The sequence below is a fragment of the Haemaphysalis longicornis genome, unplaced genomic scaffold (assembly GCF_048455015.1).
Source record: "Haemaphysalis longicornis isolate Haplotype H1 unplaced genomic scaffold, Haemaphysalis longicornis Haplotype H1 scaffold_7, whole genome shotgun sequence".
In the NCBI taxonomy this organism is placed as follows: Eukaryota; Metazoa; Arthropoda; class Arachnida; order Ixodida; family Ixodidae; genus Haemaphysalis; species Haemaphysalis longicornis.
The window spans coordinates 102013133-102037434 of NW_027526422.1; the positions used below are offsets into that span (position 1 = coordinate 102013133).

At 45.7% G+C, this 24302-nt stretch overlaps 1 long non-coding RNA gene across 1 annotated transcript in view; it reads left to right on the forward strand.

The window, feature by feature from the left end:
• Positions 1–17901, forward strand: part of LOC144144700 (uncharacterized) — a 41226-nt gene extending 23325 nt beyond the window's left edge. The window contains exons 2-6 of the long non-coding RNA XR_013317312.1: positions 9584–9767; positions 10820–10943; positions 14767–14932; positions 16759–16886; positions 17513–17901. This is a non-coding gene — a long non-coding RNA (uncharacterized LOC144144700). The remainder of the gene's footprint in view (positions 1–9583; positions 9768–10819; positions 10944–14766; positions 14933–16758; positions 16887–17512) is intronic.
• The last annotated feature ends 6401 nt before the right edge of the window (positions 17902–24302 follow it).

The window sequence follows — 24302 nt, forward strand, 5'->3', positions numbered from 1 at the left end:
CGCACAACAGAAATTTCTGTCGCACGACAGAAATTTCTGTCGCACGACAGATATTTCTGTTGGGACTACAGGATGGTCTGTCGTGCGACCGGAAGTTCTGTAGTACAACTACAGAAAATCTGTCGTACGACAGGCATTTCTGTCGCACGACAGGAATTTCTGTTGGGACTAGAGGGTGGCCTGTCGTGCGACAGAAATTTCTGTAGTACAACTACAGAAAATCTGCCGTACGACAGGTATTTCTGTCGCACAACAGGAATTTCTGTTGGGAATGCAGGATGGTCTGTTGTGAGACACGAATCTCTGCAGAATGATGACAGAATGTCTGTCGTACGACAGAAATTTATGTAGTACAACAGACATATCTATCATGTGACCGACATTCTGCAGTCCCCACTACAAAAACCTTTGTAATAGAACTAGAAAATTTCTGTCGTATTAGACATTTCTGTTGTACTACAGTTATTGTGCAACACCCTGTAGGCACTACACAAACTTCTGTTGGCCCACAGACTGTCCTTCAGCCACTACATTCAGCATTCCGTAATTACCATTATTATCTACCATGCGACAGATCATTTTGTAGTCCCTGCAGATTTTTTTATAGTGTGAAAGAGAAGTTTAGATCCATTGCGAAAGTGTCACATGACAGACCGTTCAGTATTGCTACAAAATCTCTTGCTTACCCTTTCGGAAAACCCCGCGTTTTCCGGCATTAGGAGAGCGATGAAATAGCCCGGAAAGAACGGAATACACAGGAAAACGCCGCGCTGAACGACAGCAACGCGGGTAGGTTGCTGGAGGGCATCGAATAACATGGGGACATTGCCTTTGCGGACAGGGCTTCAGCCAACGCGAAGGGGATAGCACGAATGGGATAGTACGGGATGGTATGGTGCCGCTGCTTGGCTGGACACGGGAATGCCGCGCGCCGCGATCGACGCAGATGCTCCGAAACTTGGTGTTTGCGGCCCGTGCGGTGACGCAAAATCCCACTTTTTTAGCGTGCGCTGCACGGAAACAATGCTGCGTGCGAGTGACGGTCATCTCGTTCAATTGCATTGCAAGCGTCTGTTGTAATGAACGTTTGTTGCATTGCGGCCATTAGCATTCCGGCCGTGTTAGAAAAAACCTTCGCCACAAATTTGCAATTAACAACACAACTTAGCACAAATCACACTAATGTTGGAGCATCTAAGCGTAGCCCCATAATAAAAAAAATGGATACATAGAGAACTTCGGAAATTCCTCGGGTTCTTTGAGTGAATTGCAATTGCATATATTGTACTGTGGACAATGTTTGATAAAAGAATCAGGCAACAAGGGCAGCCCGACGGCAAAACGGACGCATAAAAAACAAACAAGATGTGCTTTTTGAAGACGTGGTGTAATAATTGCAGTGCACATTCTGACATGTATTTATGGGTGTCTTTGAGAGCCCCATTGTTTCAATCTGCGTGCTGTTGTTTTATTTTTTTAGCGAGCAATTTGTTTATTTTAACGGGAAACATGTGTCCAATCAAGCCGAAATAGTTAAAACAAGATTTTAAAAACAGCGAACCAGTTGCTGCTACCTGTGCGAAAAAAAAAAAAGAAACGGCGCCAGTGAACTCGCTGCATTACCGAGATGTGTTAAAAAAATAAATGTAGAAAGAAAGAAAACGCGCGCCTTGCCTGGCCCTTCGGAAGAAGTTCGGGGAAGCATCGTCACCACTGAAGGCATGTCGCGGCGCGGCAGAACTCGCGGGACGGGGAGACCACAATACGAAGAATCGAGAGGGGTGAGGAGGGGTCGCGAAACAACTTCTCGTGATCGGCCGGTTCCCTCCTTACCCTTCCTTTGTTCCCTCCTGCTTTGTTCCCTCCTGCTTTCCGTCTCCCGGTCAAAATTTGCGGTGGCTGCGTTGCCCAGTGGCTCGTTCACATTTCACATCCGCGCTTTGCTTAGTTGAAGTTAGGCTTAACTTTTTTGTAAAAACGTGCATCTTATGTCTCCGCGGAGCGTGAGCAGCAACATTTGAAGCTTCGGAAGCTGTGGTAAAAGCAAGATCAGTGGTCCGGATTTCAAGCATCTCGATGTGAGGACTCCTCCAGCGACGACTAACCGGGGTGCTTGGGATAATTGGTACTTTAATGTGAGTGAATGCGACGAATCTGGCAGGCAGCGTGATTTGGAATACGTGCGATGTGCTTCGACAGTGGACTGAACTTGCCACGATCCCTGCGTGACTTCGGCAGGTATCGTGCGTGCATACTCTTCAAGATAGTGCAGCACCACAGAGACGTGCACTTTTCGCCACAGGATACCCTTCCACGCCTTGCTGTGCGAATGCAACGGAGCAAGGTTCACAAAGGCAAGCATTCCAGCTAAAGATTGACTTTCCATTTTAATTTTCTCGCGTTCTCTCACGTTTTGCAGTGTAAAAAAATATTTGTTCACTTGTGTTTTAATGACCCCAACTAATATAAGGAACGAATTTTCGAACGGTTATTGTCGATGATCGTTTACTTTTTTTTTCTATAGAATAAATTTGCTTTTATGAACAGGTTGAGCGTCATTGACGGAACGCGATGATGGGACGCGATTTGGCCCTGCTTCCGAAGCACGGCCAAATCAGCTGAAAAGTGCCCAAATGAGTCTGGCTAAATTTTGTAGCGCTACTGAGGTTTCCCTGAAGGAATGACTTCTGTATTTCTTGTTAACAGCTACGCTGGTTTAACATTTACACGGCTATTAAAGAAATAAAGGCCGGGCGTGTCCCAGCGTTACGTTCCAGCGGCTGCTGGATCCACGAGTTTCCGCGACCGGCGTGTACCAGCGTCCAGGTTCCCGTGAATTTGCAGCAGGCGCAGTTTCGCATGACGTGCGGATGAAAGCTGTTCTGTACTAAAACAAATTATAGTTCTGACCGTTTCCAAGTCAGCACGATCATGGAGCATACAAATAACGCGCCATATTTTGTTTTTATATTTGGCAATTAAATAAAAATTATTTGTTTGGTGTAACAGCAACATAAGAGGGCAGTAAAAGCCTCTCCATGACAAAAAGTGAAGCCACGGTAGTGCCCAGGAACAGTGTTGTAAAAAGAGGAAAATAAAATGGATAAGCACCGCAAACTGCTTTTTTTTTCGGACTGTGATCAGGCATGTGCAATCTGCGTAACATCAAACTTTTGTATTGCATGCATGAATGTACCACTAGTTGCATTGCTTAAATGCCATTTGGTACAGCTTTCTGAAATCAGTTATTCACTGAAAACAATTTCAAGCTTGTACCAGAAAGGCAAGAATGACCCCAAATGCTTATGTTTGTTGGGCATATTTTTATTGAAATTGTTATTGAAATTTTGAAATTGAAATTGAAATGAAATTTTATTGAAATCCTGCATACTTCAGGTACTTAATAGAAACAACATCACGGGAAGTAAATTTCTTATGCCAAACAAGTTGAAATTGGAGACATGACAGGACTTACTACGAAAACAGATGGCAGGATTTACTACAGACTACAGAACAGGATTTACTACAGACTACAGGGCAGGATTTACTACAGACTACAGGACAGGATTTACGACAGACTACAGGACAGGATTAACTACTGACTACAGGACAGGATTTACTACAGAATACAGGACAGGATTTACTACAGACTACAGGACAGGATTTACTACAGACTACAGGATAGGGTTTACTACAGACTACAGGATGTCCCATTCCCTCGCAGGATCATTCTGTCGTATTTTTCTGTTGTGTTTTTCGACTGGGACGCAGTTGACTGCATTCAAATACGTATGAGATAACCTGCCAGTAACGTTTTCACAAGAAATGTGTGTCACGCAACGCTTCAAGGGAAGCCCAGATCGCCGACGGGAAAAAGGACCATCGTACGCTAGACGGCATACCTCAGACGTCGTGGTTGCGGCCTCAGACGCTAAGCTCAGTCGACATAACCGTGGTGGCTGCGCATCATCAGGTCAGCAGTGCTTTTTGCGTGCAACGTACTCCCAGTGAGCCTTACGCCTTTCTGTCAACCGACTAAAACGCACGTGCTCTGAGCAGGTTCGATGCCGGTAATTACTCTCTTTGAATAGAATAGAGGCACACTCCCCCGTTTCACGAAGGAAACTGGTTGAAACATACGTCTAAAACAAGAATCGTTCCTGACGATTAGTGGAGTAACCAGCAGCTACACTGCATCTGTTACCAGCTTTAAGGGCGTCAAAAACCACATAGAAGAGAGAAGATTCTCGCATCGTTTCATGTGTCCCACGCCATTCGCTTAAGGAATATCAAAGTGTAGCACCCTGCTTGTTCCAGTGCTAGTTTCGAGTTGGTGGTCTGGTGGATCCGGTAAACCAGTTCGGGATGATTTGGGCGGAGACAATGTCGGAACAAAATCCTAACAGTAGGTAGATTGAGAGTTATAATCTGCGGGCTTTATTCAGAGCAAACCCACTAGCATTGGTTTTGAACAAGAAACACTACAGAAAGCTGCGTCGTTGCTTAGTGTCGGCTTGAGCTGGTTGTCACTAGACTGCATGGTTGAATATAATACTCGCGTACATCGAGTTTTTATCTTTGCTACCAAATGGATATAGGTTTCCCAGAAACGAGATATAAGTTAAACTCATTTCTTCACATTACCACCAATTATACAGCGCTGCTTTTAGCTTCCGCAGCCACGCCCAATGGCGGGTAACGTTTCGTGCTCAATAATGGCTGGAGCACGTCTTGCTTAGACAAAGATTTGTTGTAAAGAACTATGCGTGTCCGTAATACAGCTTAAATCAAATTTTTGTGATGACGCCCTTTACTAGAAAGAAGGAAACCTAAAAAAACACTTCTAGTGTAAGTACTGACCTTTCTCAAAATGAAGTACAATTACTGTTCCGCTTTGGTGTTTTTGGTTGAGCTCTTCAGGTATTTCGAATATAAAAGTATTTCTGAATGGTCAACATTAAAGTTTAGTTCGCTATGTTGGCTTTTTATCGGGTCATCTAGGATACACTGCAGGTAGAGTGTGAATAGCATTCCAAGAACGCTTAGAAGGCTTTTCCAACATCGATCACAGAGCGTTTTTCAGCATAAATTTGATATGACAAAGCTCGAGTTATGTTTACAGTTAATTACCAATATAAACTTTACTTATTGAAGGCGTGAGAGCAACAGCATACCATAGACGTATTGGTGTACTCGAAGTGGATAGTGAATGAAAACACATCCTTGCATAGCTAGCGAAGGCTCGAAAACCTACAGGCGTTACTGCAAAATTCAACACAAATAGCAATATTGTTCTCTAATCTGCTAGTTTCCTTTGCAACTTCATTGGGAGATGCCGCAACGCAACACAAGAAATGTAGTGCTTAGTAAAATATACACAAAACTGTAGAATTCCTTGCTTTCCATGGGCTATTCTAGCTTTGGTTTGTAACATGTCACGCCGAATGCATTGCAAATAGCATGGAATTACGAGGAACCTGTAGAATTACGTCAGTTTTTACTGTGATGGAAGCTTAATATTGCATAAGAAGACCCAGGGGGAATAAAGCGCTATTCTTGAAATATTACCCCCCGCGTTCGGTCACGCGACAGCGATCCTGCAGCTTGAATGTATAATATAACGTGATCACTGGGAAAACCTCGCAATATGCAACCTTTAGGGAGCATGGAAGTCTGGCATATGTGCGTAAATTGTGTACTATATGCAATTTCGCAAGTTCTTCTTGCTGTCACAGTTTTATTTGTCGCTCGCCATCGGGAACTATAGTTGCTAAATATGTGTATGTGCTCTAGTGTATTGTGCTCTAGTGTAATTTGGGCTCTAGTAATTTCTTCTCTTGTAATTAGTAAATATATGCTCTAGTGTAATATGGGTAGCTGTCCAATTATCACACATACATTGAAAGGATATTATCACAATTATTTCAAGTGCAGGTGCTCTTTACAGCTCCGGAAATACAATGTCCAATTGGTTCCAAATACGATACCATTATGCACGCGAGTTTTTGTTTAAGCTGGGACTACAGACAGGCCCTTCAAGCCGACATCTAGAAACGCGCCAACCTTGCGTGTTGTTTTTTCTGGTTCCTAAACCTATACTGGTCGATTTTTCTCGAATAACGCCGGTACGTTCTAACTGTTAGCCCTTTACTGTTGGCATTTGGGGCCGACGTTGTCGTCACCCCCATACTTTTGGAACTAGTTTATCGATTTAGGCACAATACCGAATGGAAGGCAGTACATGAAGAAGCGGTGTGGTCCACCCTCCACTATTGCGCGTCAATCACCATTTTAAGAAAACGATTTTCATAGAACAGGCCGTTTACTTAGGTTAACAACTTTCAGACAGTAGTGATGTGTCACCGCGACGCTCGCCAGATAATTGACCAAGTATTCCATTGATAGTTTAGATTGGATGAAAACAATGCAGCCTGTATTACAAATTTATCAAACAACAATAACTCAGGAACATGTCCAACAAAAATAATCATATCAAAAAACCCTGAACTGTTTTTATGACACTTTGTAAAGAAAAAAGCTGGCAGTCGTTCAGCCTTCCATATCAAGAAATCGCTTTGGCGTAAAATATGTTCTTGGTGGTAGCCGCACCCAGTATAGAAACAGGCTTGCTGCTCCGTCCCTATGTTCAATAGTGCGGTTCAGTGTAGACAAATAACGTCAGCGACGGGAATTTCCAAGGAAGATTTCGAGCAGTTACAAACTATTCGGCAAAATTGTTGTATTTACAGTTTCATTAGGAACCAACTTTGTCTAGAATATCGGCCGCACACCAGGGTGTGCCGGAAATGTCTGTTCTGGTATTAGGCGGACATTTGTCGGGAACGCGATACTGAAATGTTTTAGGGGCCTTGCATTTTTTTCCATAAACCTTCCCTAGTAGTTTTCTTAGAAACATAAAAAACAATTTTTAGCCTGAATTTTTCTGGCTATTCATTGTAATTAGGCGTCACAGCACCGAACAATTTTGCCGAGTTGGCTTTTGTTTCTGGGCCACCAACATGCTTACCTACCGATAATTTCATAAACTATATGACTAAGAGTTGACACGACGACTTTTTCACTCACCCAATGTTATATTAACACGATACCATCATTCGTGCAAAGTTAAGCAAGTAAATTCCCATTCGTTAATATTAGCACTCATTCATTCCGCCCACCTTCATAAGATCGAAATACCTACCACATGGCATTGCAACTGAATCAGAAATAAGAACTTTCAAGATCTGAATTAATGAAAGGACCTAATTTTTGAGCCTCTGTAATATTTTGGCTTCTATTTTTTGCTTCCTTTGCCGCTGCTTTTTATCATCATTGAGAGCAGTGTTCTATGATTCAGTGTTATAAAAAACGGCTAATATCATAAAAACGCTCTGGGTACAACACAACTTCCGATATGAACTTTAGTTCATTGAAGGTGAAAGGCACAATATACCATTGTTCTAATGATTTGGTGGAAATTGTTCGTTGATAAAATCATCGTATTGTACAGCACGCCAAGGCTGACAACCTATATGCACTGGACAGATTTTCACAATAAGCATTGTATTTCTGGATTGTTCTACACTACAACAATGGGTTGGTATGAGCCTAGCCCTGTTAAACAGAAAGATGGGAGGAGATGCTTGGTAAAAAGATATGAGGCAGGAGTGACCTCCTCTGTCGTAGGTTTTCTGTGCGTCTTGAACGTATCCCGGGACAGGTATTGCACCCAATCCGGTATAGTAATCAGAGACACTTACGGGAATATTTTGTCTACCCCCCCTGGTATACCTTCATGTGTATCAGTGAAGACAGGACAAGTGAAGCGGCATTGCTCGAATTGTTAGTACTCACGTTCACACCACCCTGCATCTCTCCTTATGCTCGCGTGTAACATAGCAGCAAGCCTTTCTGCGGTTCCTTCAAATAACCAGCCTTACTCTCTCCACCGGTCTCACCCGTGCCCTGTCCTTCTCTGATATTTGTCTCTGTGCGCTAAACTGGTGGCACTGCAAATATTGTCAGTCGTCGACCATCTATTTATCCCGTTATAATTGCACATCTCGGTAGCACGACTGAAACTAAAGCAAGGCAATTCTGCGTAACGTTGAGATTAGGTTTCGTGATTTTGGGTTGCATGCCAGGATTTTCCGATTTTGAAGTCAGATATAGGAGCACGAAAAACAGTATTCGCTTTATCATGGAAGCAGATGAAATCTTGGGTGCACGGAGCAAAACGGCGTAATTATTTTTTTTGGGTCATATCACGGAGGCAAACCGTTCTGCGTTGAACTAGGAAGCAAGGGCTGTTTTACAGTTCATAACTGCTGGGAAGGGGGTGTGTTGTTATGGATTTTGTGTCGTAGTACTCAGATGGAATCTTCAGGAAACATAAAGTGAGTTGTTCGCAATCATGAGAAATATTGTCCCCCTTTCTGGCAAGTAGCCTTTGAGATTCCGTTCCTTATAACGAGCCCAATGCAAGCAGAAATGAACCGTTTGAAGGCACTTTGATAACTGTGTCTGTTTATATTTTTAACCGCCTATTTGACCCTCAACAAAGACCTCTTTTTTGATGATGCCTGGTTTACCCTAATAATAAATTCGTTCCTTGTAGTTCCCTTATTGTCTTATATGTGAAGATTCATCATTTGGCATTATGAATAATTTTTTCTTGGTTTCCAGTTAGGCCTTTTAAAAATTTACCACTGAAAAGGAGAGGAGGGTGCAACCGGCAGTATTCTGAACTCATGCCAGACGCTTGTGCTGGTATCCATTTGGCTACGTCCTTCCTTAGAGAAGTGTTCAATTGACAAAAAAAAACGGTTGTGTGCGGCATAACTCTTCAAGTATGAAACCAAATGAAATCAGATAAAAACAAACATTAACGGCAACAATTGTTAGCTTTGATGATAGGTTTCCGTTTATTTTTTGTTCACATTAGGCCGCCTGCCATGGCGCATACTGTTCGACTCGGAAAAAGTTTCCCGTGCATTTAGGTGCTCCGCACGCAATCTCGTCACAAGGCAAGGTAGGCCACTCATAGATAAGGTCAGTTATCACTATTTATGTAGGAATTCCCGAGTGCCTTAGCGTACTTCCGTGTAAAGTCGACATGATAAGACATAGTATATATAATCGCTCCAAGTTCAGAAGCTTAAGCAGTACTTTCTACATTGTTGGAGTAAGAGAAAACGACGTAGGAGAAAAATGGAAAATACAATTTTGCTGTGCTTACTGCTTTTTGGTGCCACTTTGACAAGTGGAAAAGGTGAGACGTTTCTTATGTTGGCCGTAGAGGTAAGAATGTGACTACAACCACAATGTTTCGTTGGCTGAAAAGCTTACATGATAGAGTACGAATTAGCAGCCAGTATTATGACCATGGTAATACATGCGCTCTAGACTGTGATCGTGCCCAAAGCCTAGACACTGCTTCACCTCGAAACGTCGTACTTTATTAGGACCGATGTATAAAATAGCACTCATCTCTTTGGTGGGTGGCCTTCTAATAGCTGAACGTTATGTATACGGTAGCATAAAACTCTAGCTTGAAGCTTTCCTTACCGTTTTCTGTGGGCAGAGAACTGCGGACGTCCTGTAATCCAGCCCTTGCTGGAGGCCGGGGACCGAATTTTCGGCGGCCAGGCTGCCGTCCCTCTTAGCTGGCCTTGGATGGCTCGCTTGCACGGTAGTGCCGGTGGGGGCTTCTGCGGGGGCGTTTTGATCAGCCACCACCATGTGCTTACGGCTGCGCACTGCATCTGGTAAGTTGTGCTGTTTTGTATGCAGGTACATTGTGACACCTTGAGAGAAAGCATAGGTTTTCATCCACTGGCTTTGATGAGTGCCTATTCTGAAGCAGCAACTAGTAGGCATTCGTGGGCCCACTGTTTACAGCAAAAGTGCTCAAGTATAGTTAACAGTGCCTTTATAGAGCCATATATAGCCATTTGTTTGCCTAATAACTGCAGAACACTGTATTGTAAATGTAGCGCGCGTGGAATGAAGAAGAACCTTCACACAACACTAGTTTTTCTTCCTGAGTTGTGTTTCTCCAGAAAAAGCCTGTCAGATGAGGAACTTCACTTATTCGCAACAAAAGAACAGTGGTGCACAGAACTCTCGTATGCCATGACGATTTTACGAGGATTGGAAGGTAAGTACTAAAATAAATGTATCCCTCGAGCAACGGCATACTGTGCTGCGGCTGAAATAAAGTGGCCTTACAGAAACGCACATGATTCAAAGTCACGGTATTTGATTCTGAGAAAAAAGTGCTTTAATTTACCAGAGTGACTGTTTTCAAGTAGGATTATTGGTTCGTCACAAAAGGGCGTTTAGTAAAGGCTGATTAAAAAAAAAGACTTGTATGCCGAAGAAGCAGCATCTCAATAATGTGGAACGTCGTAACAATTGCATAAATGCCAAGCCTAGACTTTTACTATATACAACACGGCATGTATGACATCTTTATGCTACTGCAGCATTGATATTTTTTTCAATTTGCTTCTACAATTCCTTCGATGATTCCACCTGCGGCCATTTACAGCCTACGCTAGGTTTTATACAGCCATATGCCAGACAGTGTACCCCGTGCAATACCGAGGAATAATTTGCGCACTTAACATCTTCAAGAAAAACAAAAAAAAACGATTTTTGAGAACTGAGAATTACCCCACTTCTATCAGAAGAGCAAAGTGCAGGAAATCAGATTGAAACGGTTCGTCGTAAGAACAACGTGAAACGTTCCCGTATGGGTACGTTGCAATTTTTACTAGTGACGTAGTAAAAACTGCACCCGGTTTGGTTTTTCCAGTCCAACTACAGGTACCCAGTTCACTGTGCATCTGGGGTCTCACAAACGCACCACGAGAGACCGAACTGAAGTTGTACACAAGGTGAAAAAATTCTGCGTTCCTTCTCAATACCCATGCCACCTGGTAAGTGTCTCTGTTTTATTTCTTTACCCTATAGAGCCTGGAGATAGCAGGAGTTCTAAAAAGAACAGGCGAAATTAAAAGCAAGCTTCAAGGAAGCGAACCCTACAAATATTTTTGACGTATTGCTTGCGCACATGTCACTTGCACTAATCGATAGTACACTATCGTGGAATTTTGCTAAAACAAGCGTCTTTAGGGGTCTTAATAAAACTATTTTAGGCAAACGACGCACTGTTTCAATTCTAACTGATCCCTCCGTCTGATGCACCCTGCACCTTCCTCACTCACGCCATCTGCAGCATTCATGACACTCAAGGCGATTTGCAGCGAACATTTCGGCACAGCGCCAAATATTCTTAAAACCTGATTTGTTTATTCAGCGTTTCTGGTGCGTACGTGCCTAGGAAAACGCAATTCTCTTTTGCGTCATATTTACGAGGAAAGCTTCCCCACGGCTTGAGGATATCTTGCCAGCGACTGACCCTCTCTAGTTCGTGCAAAGCGTTGCCAGTGCTCTCTGATTCCGACAGGGATAGGCTACTCCACAATAGAAGAGAATGGCCAGGCTTGATTGTTACCTGTCTTAGAGAGACTAGCATATGAAAACCAAACTGGAGTTTTAAGTGTGCACTTTGACAGGGAACTTGTAAACTAAACTTCGCAAATGCAACATAACATGATAAGGTATTTGATTTCCGCATCTTCGCAGTGTTTACGGAATGCCTTGTCAGCTACTTGTCGTATATAGTCCGATCATGGAGTCGTCAATCCTGCCGCTATTACAAAGTTTTAGTATATTGTGCGGAAGCCTACGTAAAAAGATAGCGAACGTTATTTCCTAACGTCACTGCACTGAGGATGCGCAGTACGCTACTTAACGTTTCTGCACCTAGCGGACGTTTATAACACGTACGCTATTTCAGGAAAATAGCGACCGTACGTTGACGTGATTGCCTGTCTGTGTGCTTACAACATGGGGGCAGGTAAAGCGGAACACCTCAACGTTACCATTCCTCGGCGATGAGTAACTGGCATCTGAGAGAACAAATTTTGAAAGCAAAGCTTTACTGCTTTCATCCAGCGATTTCGTGGAGGACGCGCAAGGTCACCTTTTGTCGGGAGACACACCCACGGTGACACACCCCTCGAAGCACATCGTGTGATTCGCTGGGTACGCTATTGGCGCCTGCGGGCGCGCCGCTGCGGTCGAGCACGGCCGGGCTGGAGGAGTGGCGGGCGCGCACTTTCATGAAAGTGCGCGCTAGCCGCTGCTCCAGTCCGGCCGTGGGTCGAGGCAGCTGAAGGCGCCCGCAGCATGCATGGGGGCGCTGGATCGTTTCAGGCAACTTGACTTGCCTCCCGCTCGGTGAAAAGGAACGGTGCGTTCGCCATGAATAAACGCCGTGTTTGCCCCGTGAATCTGTGTTCTCCCGGCCTCCTTCTGGGAGCGTTGCTCGGACCAGAACCGCTTTGCAGCGTGGTCGGGAATACAGTAAATGAAAAGTTACCCAGACGAAATCAAGATGCAATGAGATTAAGCCCAGCATTTGCTTTGCATACCCAAGGTTAGCTGAGCTTAGCTGTAGCCAGTTTTTTCCCTGCCGTCGTCTCACAAAGGTCGAGCGTTTTCCATTTTGACCTCGCGGTGAACGAAACTAACATGAAATCGCTGACTGCCCGAACAACGCTCCTGCGGGCTGGCGTCCGATGCCAGATTTGTGACGCTTTCGCATCAGGTGGAACACGAGGGTGGGCTACGGCGAGTCCAGAATTCGTTGTCGCTAGTGACGATGCAACTCGGTGTGCGGTTAAAAGTTTTCTCAGCTTTCGCCACAGTTAAGTGGCTTGCCGCTGAACCCAGCCAATCATCACCCAGCCTCCATCAGAAAAGCGGCCGCGGCGGCCGCTTTTCTGATGGAGGCGAAAAGCAAAAACGCCCGTGTGTTCGAGATTTCGGCGCACGTTAAAGATCCCCACGTGGTAAAATTAATCTGAAGCCCTCCACTACGGCGTGCCTCATCGCCTGCGTTGCATGGGCGCGTTAAGACCCTACAATCAATGCAAAGCAGATTACTAGCGGTGCTCTTTATGGCACCGTTCACCATGGCAGACTGCAAGGGGTGCAGTGAAGGCATGTTTGTGTCCTCCTTGCGAATGAGCATATTCCCTTTTTGATTAGTGGAATAAAACTTTGAAGCCCTAGACGTTCATTTGGAGGGGCCGAAAGGGTGCTGTCATTTTCCTTGCCCTAGTAGGCAATGATTCGACAGAAGACGTGACATCTTCAATATCTACAACTTCAGTGTAACATATTTACATATGAAATGATCCTGACATATAAGATATGTTATATTCGTCTCATCGGCTAAGTTCACATAGTTATTTCGGGAATTTTCCGATAAAGCAAGAGAAGAGTTACGACTAATTCCCGTGCCGTACTTTTCCGCAAATGGCCCTGTATTTAGGGTAGCAAAATACAGTTACGTTCACAATTTCTTTGTACGCTAATGATGACAAGTAAATGAAACTTGGTGTCATTATACAGTCGTTATACCGCCTAATTAACCTCCTTTCTAATTGTGCGACAAATAGCTCATGACAATAAAGTTTACTAATTGCCAGGTAATGTACTTGAGCCGTAGACAGGTAAATTCGAAATTTTGTGATCACTTCAATAACACTGTGCTTTTTCATACTTGTTTGTACAAGTACCAAGGTGTTCTTTTTCTGCCGATATTTCATGGGTCTCACGTCTTTATGCGCCAAAGTGTCACGTTGGCTGGGTTATCTACGTCGCAACATGGAAAATTCACCTACTAACATTTGTGAACTCGCCTTTCAAACATTCATCATGCCACAATCGGAATTCGCCGCGTCAGTTTGATCTCCTCACCATTATTACGTTATAAATATTATAAAAATTATACCGACTAGAGCAGGCCGGTTCATATCACGTAACTACAATACCAACTCTAGCACAGCACAAATAAAACTATACCTGCAACTTCCGCCATTAGACAGCTGTCATAATAGTGCTGCTTTGTGGCTTTTCCACAAATATATTTTCACCCAAAAACGATCCCGGCTACTACTTGAAATACCTCATTATTTTTAACGCAGATTGCATAATCACTCCAGTTTCATGAACATATAAGGTAAAACCAATGCATTTATTTCATCCGCACTGCCTCGTGTATTAGCTTTGGAATGAGCTGCCTGATGACATTGCCACCGTATCTAACCCCAAAACATTTCGCCGTCAGCTACTCGCACTTTATACTATTTATTGCTGTTGAAAAAATTATGACGCCTGTTACCAGGATTTGCGTCTATGCTGTTTCTATAAAAAATTGTTTGCTGTTTCGCTCTGTTAACGGCCACAGGTCATGTACGGTCAAAAAGTGATCACTTTGTACTTTGAAGTGGGTACTCCGTTCATATTTTGTTGTTACGGTGTTCCTGTCTTAAATTTATGCTTTTTATTGGTTTACGTTTTCAATGCCCCCCTTACTCTTCGCCCTCCAAAGGCCATAGAGTATTTATTTATAGGGTTTTTTTATTAATAAATAAATAAATTTCAGTACATTTTTTGGTAGAACAATGAATTAAATTGAAGGGAACATTAAATCGAAGGAAACAGCGCCTTCATCGGAAAGTTGTTTTTTTTGTCAAATTTTGCGAAGAGAGGTTCTTTCACCTCACGCAGTGTTCGTCAGATAATAGCCAAAAACAACTGTAGTGCTCAAATGCAGTGCCATTTTGTGATCTCCAGGTAAAGCATTGAATAAGCTCTGGTTTCTACTTCGTATTTTCGTTTCTACAGTCAACCAAAAAAGGAAGCTGGCCACCTTTGAACGACATCGCCATCATTACACTCCATGACAGAGTGAACTTCTCGAGCGCAATATCCCCAGTTTGTCTTCCCAGTCATCATGAAGTACTCCCAATAGGTTCTACATACTACGCGACAGGATGGGGATCGATCACATGTAAGCAGTACTTAAGACACCATGAAGCTTCGGTACCCACGAGTAGTAATCGGCAAGGACTTCTCCAATTTTGTCTTATTCTTCTAGGATAGACTAAATAGAGCAAGCGGTGTCAGTTCAGCCACGCGAATGGGCATCACCAGCAGAGCTGTATTGTCACCTTCACTTTGTAACGGCGGTCGCAGTAAATTTTTTTGTTCTCCTAATATCCGGTGATGGGCTTACCTGACAGTGAGACACATGCTTAGTGTGAAATCAAAGCACGTAGGCAGCTGGCTTTTCGCTTAGGACGTATGACTATAGCATAGTATGCAAAACGGGCCCTACACGAAATGCCTCCCGCTATCGCAATTTGGTGCCAACGCATGCACATAGAGATTCGCGATGGCGATTAAGACTTGCTGTCAACTCCACTAATGGAGGGCCCGACGACATTCGAAGGACACTTAGACAGGGGTCGCAAATGCAAAAGCAAAAATGTACCGTTGGACAGCGTAGACGCTTGGCGTCACAGCAACTTTCTCTAACACCTTTCTCCACTTGAAGCTTGACACAATTTGCTTGGGGGGACCTGCATCTGAAAAATTTTAAATTGCTTCCAGGCGTTCCTTAGCTCATGCACCGCAGCTACTTCATTTTGGCTAGCACTAAATGTAAGCACTTTTTGGGGCCTGGTTTTGTGGACTGGTGGACTGCCTCATGCTTTGAAGACACGTGGTGCCTCGGCAGTGTTGATGTTAGACATTAAAAAATTTATAACATTCTAAGTGATAGCGTATTATAAGCTAGGCCGACGTGGTGTGCTGCCAAAATCAAGATGCGCATGTTAAACCACCACTACACTTCAGAACACAACTATAAATTCGATCGTTTTCTGAAAAAAAACTGCTGCGCTGCCTTAGGGGCGAAGGGTCATGCTGCTAGGCCTATAAAAACGGTTTTGTCCCCTAAACGACTGTTTTGCAGATGAAGGCGAAAAACAAAAACGCCCGTGTGTCGATATTTCGGCGCGCCTGAAGGACGTCAACACTGAATATAATCCGGGACCCCACAGAAAGGCGGGCCAATTACTCCAGTTCTCGCTTCGGCTCGTAAAACACTAAAATGTTTAATGAACAAAAGGAAAATTCTTATTTATAATTGCATTTCTAAACATAGCAAGCATATTTTTCTGTATTTGTAGATTACTGCTAATAGTCGTGATTCATAAGAAGTAAGAAAACTATTGACTGAGATTTCGAGCTGTATGTTTGTTACGACTGGGTGAGCCACTGAGCAGTAATTTTCTATACGGCTGAACGACCGCTCGACTAACTGAATAACACCCAGACCACTGAGCTTTCTACTATATAAGTAAAAATTGGGCTCTCACAAACTCAGAACTTACAATTTAAAACTCTCCAGCTCTTGAAAGTTTGAAATAAGTGGAAGAAAAACGCCGCTATGCCGCGTAGGCGTTTCACAACCTTTGGATATTTTTATATTCATCACCGGGTTTTCTATATGACTAGGGCTATTTTTGAATGTTCAATATTGTCCACTTGAACATAAGTCGTTATACTACAATGTAGTCATCGTGGCAGCTGGAAACTTCCATCTTTCGCATGTGTCTACATCTGAAAGCGCAGCTCACAGTTGTAGTACCTGGCGTAAGTAAAAAAAACTTGTATTTGCTGTTGAGACAAGAGAGTTTAGGATTCCAAATATTGCATTACGCCTGGTATTTTACTCCCATTTCACTGGTAGAGTGACAAAAAACAGACGGTCTTACTTTCTCTGCGACCGTCACATATGCCGTACCGCTCAAGAATTTTCTTTTCTCTCAGCCACTACCGAGCATATAGGCCCTCCTGAACTAAAACAAGCCTTGGTACAAGAGATTCCCTGTACTGACTACCCACTTCCAGCAGAAGGCCTCATATGTCTCCGAGGTGTTACAGGATTTTTTAGGAAAGTAAGTGCAAATTTAATCCTTTTCCTTACTGCAGTTTGCTTACTCACGTGTGCACAAAATGCATGAACTCCTTTCTAAACTGCACGAGAATTCATTCAGGTAAGCTCGGGTCCCATTTGCAATGTTAGTATGAAGCGCAAGACAATGATCACAAATAAAGCCCGTGCTACCTGAAGCAAAGGAAGAGTAGGATGCGAGCGCATCTGATGTTGACGTGGATGACGGAAACCTGTTTGCTTACGTGCATAGGAACACGCGCGCATATAATGATGTATTGCACATCAACCTGTCACAGCAGCTCAAGTCCAATTTTACTTGTACTGATTCAAAGCACTTTAATATAACCCGCCATAAGCGTATTGTTCGGCTTTATTGTGGCACTTCATAATAATGTAATATTATTATAAGGAGTACTAGTTCTGTCAGACAACATAGAAAAACCTGCAGCAAAAACCTTGTTGCCGAAATCAAGTAATGGAGCAAATCTACGCCAAATGCTTTTTGCAGATTTATTTTTGACCTGTCTAGTCTTGTTTTTTTGTGTTTAACCCAGTAATATATCACCACCTATGCCTTTTACCCAGCCAAGTTTCAGCTCAAATAACGTTTTTTTTTCTCTGTTGGAGGGCGACAGTGGCGGACCTGTGGTTCATCACAAGAATGGAACATGGACATTATATGGACTTCCTCACCTGGTTCGGAGAATATTCAACAATATTGACGAATCTTGGGGGGCTGCAACGAGGGTTTCGTATTTTACAAGGAATTTTATTCAGCCTTACATGACCACAGAAAGTTCATGGCTGAGACCATGGAACCGCCGACGTTTCACGTGTTTTGAGTAGGTTTTGCAATGACGTTTTTGACAATGCCGTGATTGGAGAACCCAATATACGTCAGAAACACAGTTGCCAGCAATGGGCGCACGGTACTATAACCTAATAAAGCTATGCTTCGACTTCTTTATTTTACTAACTATAAACATCATGGTTGGTTATGGGTACTTACTCTGAAAAAGGCATAAGGTTGTTTCCAATTAGGCATGCTTTACGTTACATAAAATAAAACCAAAGCTCTGCTGGCTTCTACATACAGGTTTTTCTGAAGACTGTAAAGGCACAAACATGGTATTAAACATAAAAAAACTACCACTGTATTCGTGTCAGTACATTTTCGTCTCTGTTTTGGAAATAATAATCTGAAGCTAGCGCCCTGCGTATTGTTCTTTCATGAGAGCCTTCCTTCCTGGAGCCTTTTAACACAGCTGGCCGAAAATGCTTCTTTATTTGAAGCTTAAGTACCGTGAAATCATAGCCGCTATTTAACTAAATCAATAAAGTAAGTCCACACGATTAGAATTTGGTGAGCGTGGCGCTAGCGTTACAGTACATGGAGTGTGACGACACTCCCTCCCCTACAGGAAATTGTTAAGGGTTGCTTCACAATCTGAGATTACAATTTTTGGTGGAGGTTTGAGTGATGGGCATGGCAAAGACGTTGGAGTTCGCGGAAGTACGGCACCGAAGCGTTCGCGCATGTGATAAGAATAAATATTGGTTTCCAAACAGTGCTTATGCAGTAAAACATGGATACAAAGAATTTGACAAAAGTTCAAAGTTTTTCGTTACATGGATGTTCTTGTTGCATACAGGTTTTGAGTAAATGACGAAAAAACTAAACCAAAATTCTAGACATCAGTGAAGGGAAACTCACCATTCAGGATCTATTTTATGCTGAAAAAATGCGTGATTTGTGCCTTGTGCTTCTGAATGAGTGTAGGCATTACACAATGCTCCGAAAAACAGCAACCATACTCCCTTTTTACAAACTTAAGAATCACTTTTGCCTTTTGGAACTATTCGTTGCTTTAACGCTTTTCAAGAACAAACCTTCTGCTGGAAGACCACCTTTTCGCAAACTTAGTGCTTTTTTTCACCCTCGAAAATGTTGAGAGGGTGCTAGCTGGGATACTGAACCGAGCTGCGACATTCTCTTTTCCCGCGTACGGAGACGGCATTTAAAATTGGAGGCTAGTCATAGAAAGACAACACATTTCATTTTGTGGCTGCAGAACCTATCACTGGCGAACCAACAACACAGCAGTGGAGACTCTCGACTATAAGCCGACAGGCAGGCCTTGCACGTTAAAATTTCTCGCGAACAGAAACCACACTCGCACGTGGAAACGCATGGTAGTTTGCTGTGTGAGCGATAAAAAGTGAAGTGTAGTTACTCTTGCTTTCTCGTGTCATGCGAGACCACCTACATCTAAAGTGGCTGCTACGTTAGCCGCGGGATGGCGCTAACCGCTTCGTTCATCGTCATCCTCCTTACGAAGTTCGTTTCTAAGCCCATCTAGACGTTATTGTAGCGATCCGCTCCTTATAGCAGTTTTAATATTCGCTATATTCATACAATTTTCGGCCGATTTTTCAGTAAAATGACAAATAACCTGGGTAATCAGCTCAGCGTTACATCAAGGGTAACCGGCACAACCCCTGCATTAAATAGAGGCAGCAAACACATGGGCTTTACGGGGGCTGGCAATGAGAAATTGAAATTTTTCGATAAATAGACAAATTCGATTTTTAGAGGTTCATTACATCTGGTTAACTGTACTTCAAACGTGGTAAACCATCTCCATATCGAAAACATCAAATCAAGCGTGCTATGTTAACAGGTAAGCTCGACGGCGTACGGTTCCTCTCTAGGGATGGTGCTCTGGCGTATCTTGTTTGGAAGACGTCGAAGTAAAATACAAATCCCCACTCGTTTGCGTGAAGGGCAATGTTTGTTTGCTCGCTTATGCCAGTTATGATTCGAGGGAGAAAGCGTTCTCCTTGCATGCGTGCGGCAAAGAGTTAATTTCACAGGGTGCATTCAATGCCCGTGGCCTCATTAAAAAAACCCGTCAGTCAACGTAGCCACAAAGAATGAGAACTTGTTTACAGGCTTTGAGTATGACCCAGCTTTGCGACTTACTGTTCTTCTTGTAGCATGCATGGTTATTGCGGGGCAAGAAGGGATCGGCTATCCATCCAGTATTATGCTTGCTGCTGGGACGTTTTTTACGGTTGACCTGACTATGATGAGTTCGGAGGTCTCAGGAGCCCATTTCAATCTATTTCTTACGATCAGTTCCTAAAGGTCATTCCTAGTATCTTGTAACAGATATAACCTAAATTGTAACGTTCTGCTTTTGGTTAAGATTGTAACGCCATCAGCGTATATGACTTTTCGTAATTCTTCACGTTCTTCCATTCTCTCAAGCGAAATTTTGAACGGCCATCTTTGAATCAGAGATTACGGTCAAGCGCAACTGCCGCCTCCTCCGCCATGGCAGGGCAAGGGGTGCGAACTGTAAGGGAGAATAACGGGGGGTCGTCCGGTCAATTCATGATGGCCAGAACATAAGCATCGGGGTGACAGTATTCTTCCACGTCCACGTGTAAATTATCTGGTCTTACAGGTAGGTGACGCTGTAGAGCCTGCGCTCGTTGCATTCTGTGACCCGCATGATACAAAGGATGCATGTTGAGTAGTACAGGACGGACGACAAGCCGACCCCCAACCGGCGGCCACCACGCTTCTCTAGCTCCAGTCGCTCAATAAATCTCTCTTTCTCTCTCTCTCTCTCTATTCTCTCAGCGATATTTATTATTGTTAGCTAGAAAGTAAGAGGCGAGAGCGAGCGAGCGAAGCAACTTTATTAAGAAATTTCACCACCTTCCCGTAGAGAACAATGAGTAGTATCCGAAGCAGCCATTACGTCGGCTCAAGTTGACTGCGTTTCGGTTGTCTGCAGACATAATGCTCACCTCATCTATGATCACGCATTTCACGTTGCGAAAGGCCACGCGGAATGTGTTCAACTCGCTGGCGCTGAAGCCTCCGTACTTGTTGGTTGCCGGTGGTGTTCCGATAGAGCTTCAAAGCCGCGTGCACCGTGGAGAGGGAGAGAGAGAAAATGACTTTATTGAATGTTCCTGCGGAGGGAGGGGGCTACGGCCACGCAGGGCCGGCCTCTCCTAGACGAGGGTCAGGTCGTCCCCGAAGCAATGCCTCGCGGGCGTCGGCGCGTTCGGCGCGCGTTGGGTGTGCGGGCGTTGACCCGTCGACCCTCCAACGACGCTTCCCTACGCTTCTGCCCTGCAAGAGCAGCCTCGAGCCGCTGGATAGTCCGTATTTGTATCTCGTGCTCACTCGAGTTCATGGCGAGAGTGGTGTCCTCGGGCGTACGCCTTGCATCGTCTGCCTCTATTAAATGTCTTTCACAGCCCCACATCAGGTGGGATAGCGTTGCATTTGTTCTCTTGGAAATACTGCACAACACGTTTTCGTAGATGTCGGGGCACACGTGGCGCGCGAGCACCGGGGTGAGCACTGAGTTCGTCTGTAGTTGCCTGTAAAGCACTGCTTCGGCGCGGTTGAGCTTCGGATGAGGGGGCGGTTTGGTCCGCCTCCCAAGCCGGTACCATTGTAGTATCTCCCCGTATGATGCAAGGGGGTCTTGTTCGATGTCGTGGGACCCGTCCGCTTCCTCGTTGCGGTTGGGGTGGGCGCTGGCTCCAACGCTTGTGTGCGCCGGGAACCAGCGGAGATGGGTGACTTGTGCGGTTGGTGCTCCTCTGGCTGGGCACTGTACTGAGTCCACAACGCTCGCACTCAATAGGTTCACTGCACTTGCACTCACTGTGTTTTTGGCGTAGTTTGCGATAGCCGAGCGCGAATCACTGAGCACTGTAGTACAGTGCGGGTGTGACAGCGTGAGTGCGATGGCAACCTCCTCTTCCTGCGTGGCCGAAGGAGCACGAACACTGCACGCACTGTACACTTCCCCTGCTGTAGACTTCACCGCCACGGCCACATAGGTGTTCGGACGGTTTGGGTACCTTGCTGCGTCCACGTAGAGGGCTCCCGTGTCATTCGCGTGCGCCTCGGTGAGGGCCTTGGCCCTGGCCTCTCGGCGACCTGGATTATGGTCGGGATGCACGTTGCGGGGCAGCGGTAGTATCTTGATGCGTTGGAGTATCTTTCTTGGGAGGCTCTGTGTGTTGGGCGGATCCTTCCCCTTGCTGTCGCGGCCGTAACCGATTCGCTCGAGGATGCTTCTGCCGGCCCTCGTGGTTGAAAGGCATTCGAGTTGTGTTGTTCTTTGAGCCTCACTGATCTCTTCTAGAGTGTTGTGGAGTCCCAATTCCAGAAGTCGCTCCGTGCTGGTGCTGTTGAGTAGCCCCAGCGCGGCTTTGTAAGTCCTGCGGATGGCCGCATTGATCTTGTCCCTTTCGTGTTGCTTCCATGGGTGGAAGGCCCCCACGTAGGCCACGTGGCTCATCGCAAAGGATTGTACTAGTCTTAGGAGGCTGTGTTCCTTCATGCCCTGACGTCTTGTGGATATGCGTTTGATGAGGCGGGTGGTGATGCCCAGCTTCGTGATGACTCGGTCGACCGTGGCGCTGTTACCCCGGCTAGCTTCGAGGAGTATGCCGAGGACGCGGAGGGTTTGCACTCTTGGGATGACGCTGCCGTCGCTCGTGTGCAATGTAATTGTAGCGGAGTCTTCTTCTGCCTTCCTGCGGTACCGCCCCGGTGGTGGGAGGATGAGCAGCTCGGACTTGTGCGGGGAGCATCGCAGCCCGGTTCCCGCCAAGTGCTGTTCGATGGCGTCTACCACCTCTTGTAGTGTAGACTCGATGTGTCCGTCGCTCCCTCCGGGGTCCCACAAGGTAATGTCATCTGCGTAGATGGTGTAGCGAACCTGCGGGATCCCCGAAAGTCGCTCGGCCACGCCAACCATCACGAGGTTGAATAGCACTGGCGATATCACCGAGCCTTGGGGTGTGCCCACACTGCCCAGCTCGCGTTCCGGTAGCTGTAGGTCTCCCGCCTGCAGTTCCACGGTGCGGTGCGACAGGAAGTCGCGAATGTAGTTGTATGTCCTCTCCCCCAGGCCCAGGCGCGAGACTTTGCCAGGATGGCGGAATGGCGTACCTTGTCGAAGGCATTCTGGAGATCCAGGCCCAGCACTGCCCTGTTATCTTGGGTGGGAACTGATGCATCGAGGATGTCGTGCTGTATCAGAATCATCGCGTCCTGGGTGCTGAGCCTTTCACGAAACCCCAACATGGTGTCGGGGTAGAGGCCTTCGTCTTCCAGGTAGCTTTGCCATCGGCTGTTGAGGACGTGCTCAAGAACCTTGCCCACGCGTGATGTCAGGGAGATGGGGCGAAGGTTCCCGATGTCAGGTGGTTTGCCGGGCTTGGGGATGAGGATTGTCCGTGCCGCCTTCCACTGTTTGGGGAGGGCTCCCGCGCGCCAACACTTGTTGTAGTATCTTGTCAGGGATACGATGGCTCCGTTACTGAGGTTGCGGAGTGCCTTGTTGGTGACCCTGTCCGGGCCCGCTGCCGACTTGCAGTTTAGGTGCTGTAGTGTCGCTCGTACTTCCCACTCCTCTATGTCGCGGTCTAGTGTGGGGTTGGGGGTCCCGCTGTAGTCCTCGTGTTCTTCGGTGGGTGTGCTTTGTAGGTACCGCTCGTTGATGTGTTTGCATGTTTCGTCTTTGCCGAGTTTCTTGATGGTGGTGTGCATGATTTGCGCTAGGCGGTGACGTTGGTATCCCTTGCTCTTTATTTCGTCGAGGAGGTGACGAAGGAGCTGCCAGGTCCTGCCCTGATGTAGTTGTCCGTCGGCTTCGTTGCAGATGGCGTGCCACTGTTGCGTGCGCAGTTCGCGGCTGTATTTTTCGATGGCGCGACCGAGCTGGGCCACCCGTTTACGCAACTTGCGGTTCGGTCGTTGGCGCCGCCATCTTCGTTGTAGTGACTGCCTGGCCTCGATCATGTGAGCTAGGCGGCTATCGACTTGCCGGACGTCGTCGTCCGTTTCCACTTCCGTGGTTGCGGATGCGGTGGCTTGTACGACGGCCGCCGACCACTGTTCGATGTTCGTGATCTCACTTTGCGATTCTGGGCAGCCATTTCTGAAGCGGGTCCAGTCGGTAGTCTTGTGTTTGCGGCGACAGTTGTGTTGGCCGGCCGCGGATGTCGGGAGTGTCAGCTCGATGATGAAATGGCCACTTCCTAAGTTATGGCCGGTGTTCCTCCATTCCACGCCTCCCCTTGTTGTGGCGCTCGTGCGGACGAATGCCAGGTCGGGGTTGGTGTCGCGTGTCACCGATGTACCGATGCGTGTGGGCGCCGCTGTGTCGGTGTGGAGGGTGAATCCGGCATCTGCCGCCGCGTCGAGTAGGTCTTTGCCCTTGGCGGTGGTCCGATGATATCCGAGCTCCTTGTCTGATGCGTTGAAATCCCCACAGATGGCGATGGTATCGGTCGATGCCGTGCGTACTGCCTTGTGGAGGAGTGTCTTGAATTTCTGGTGCCTGTGTGTGGGATTGCTATATATGTTTATGAG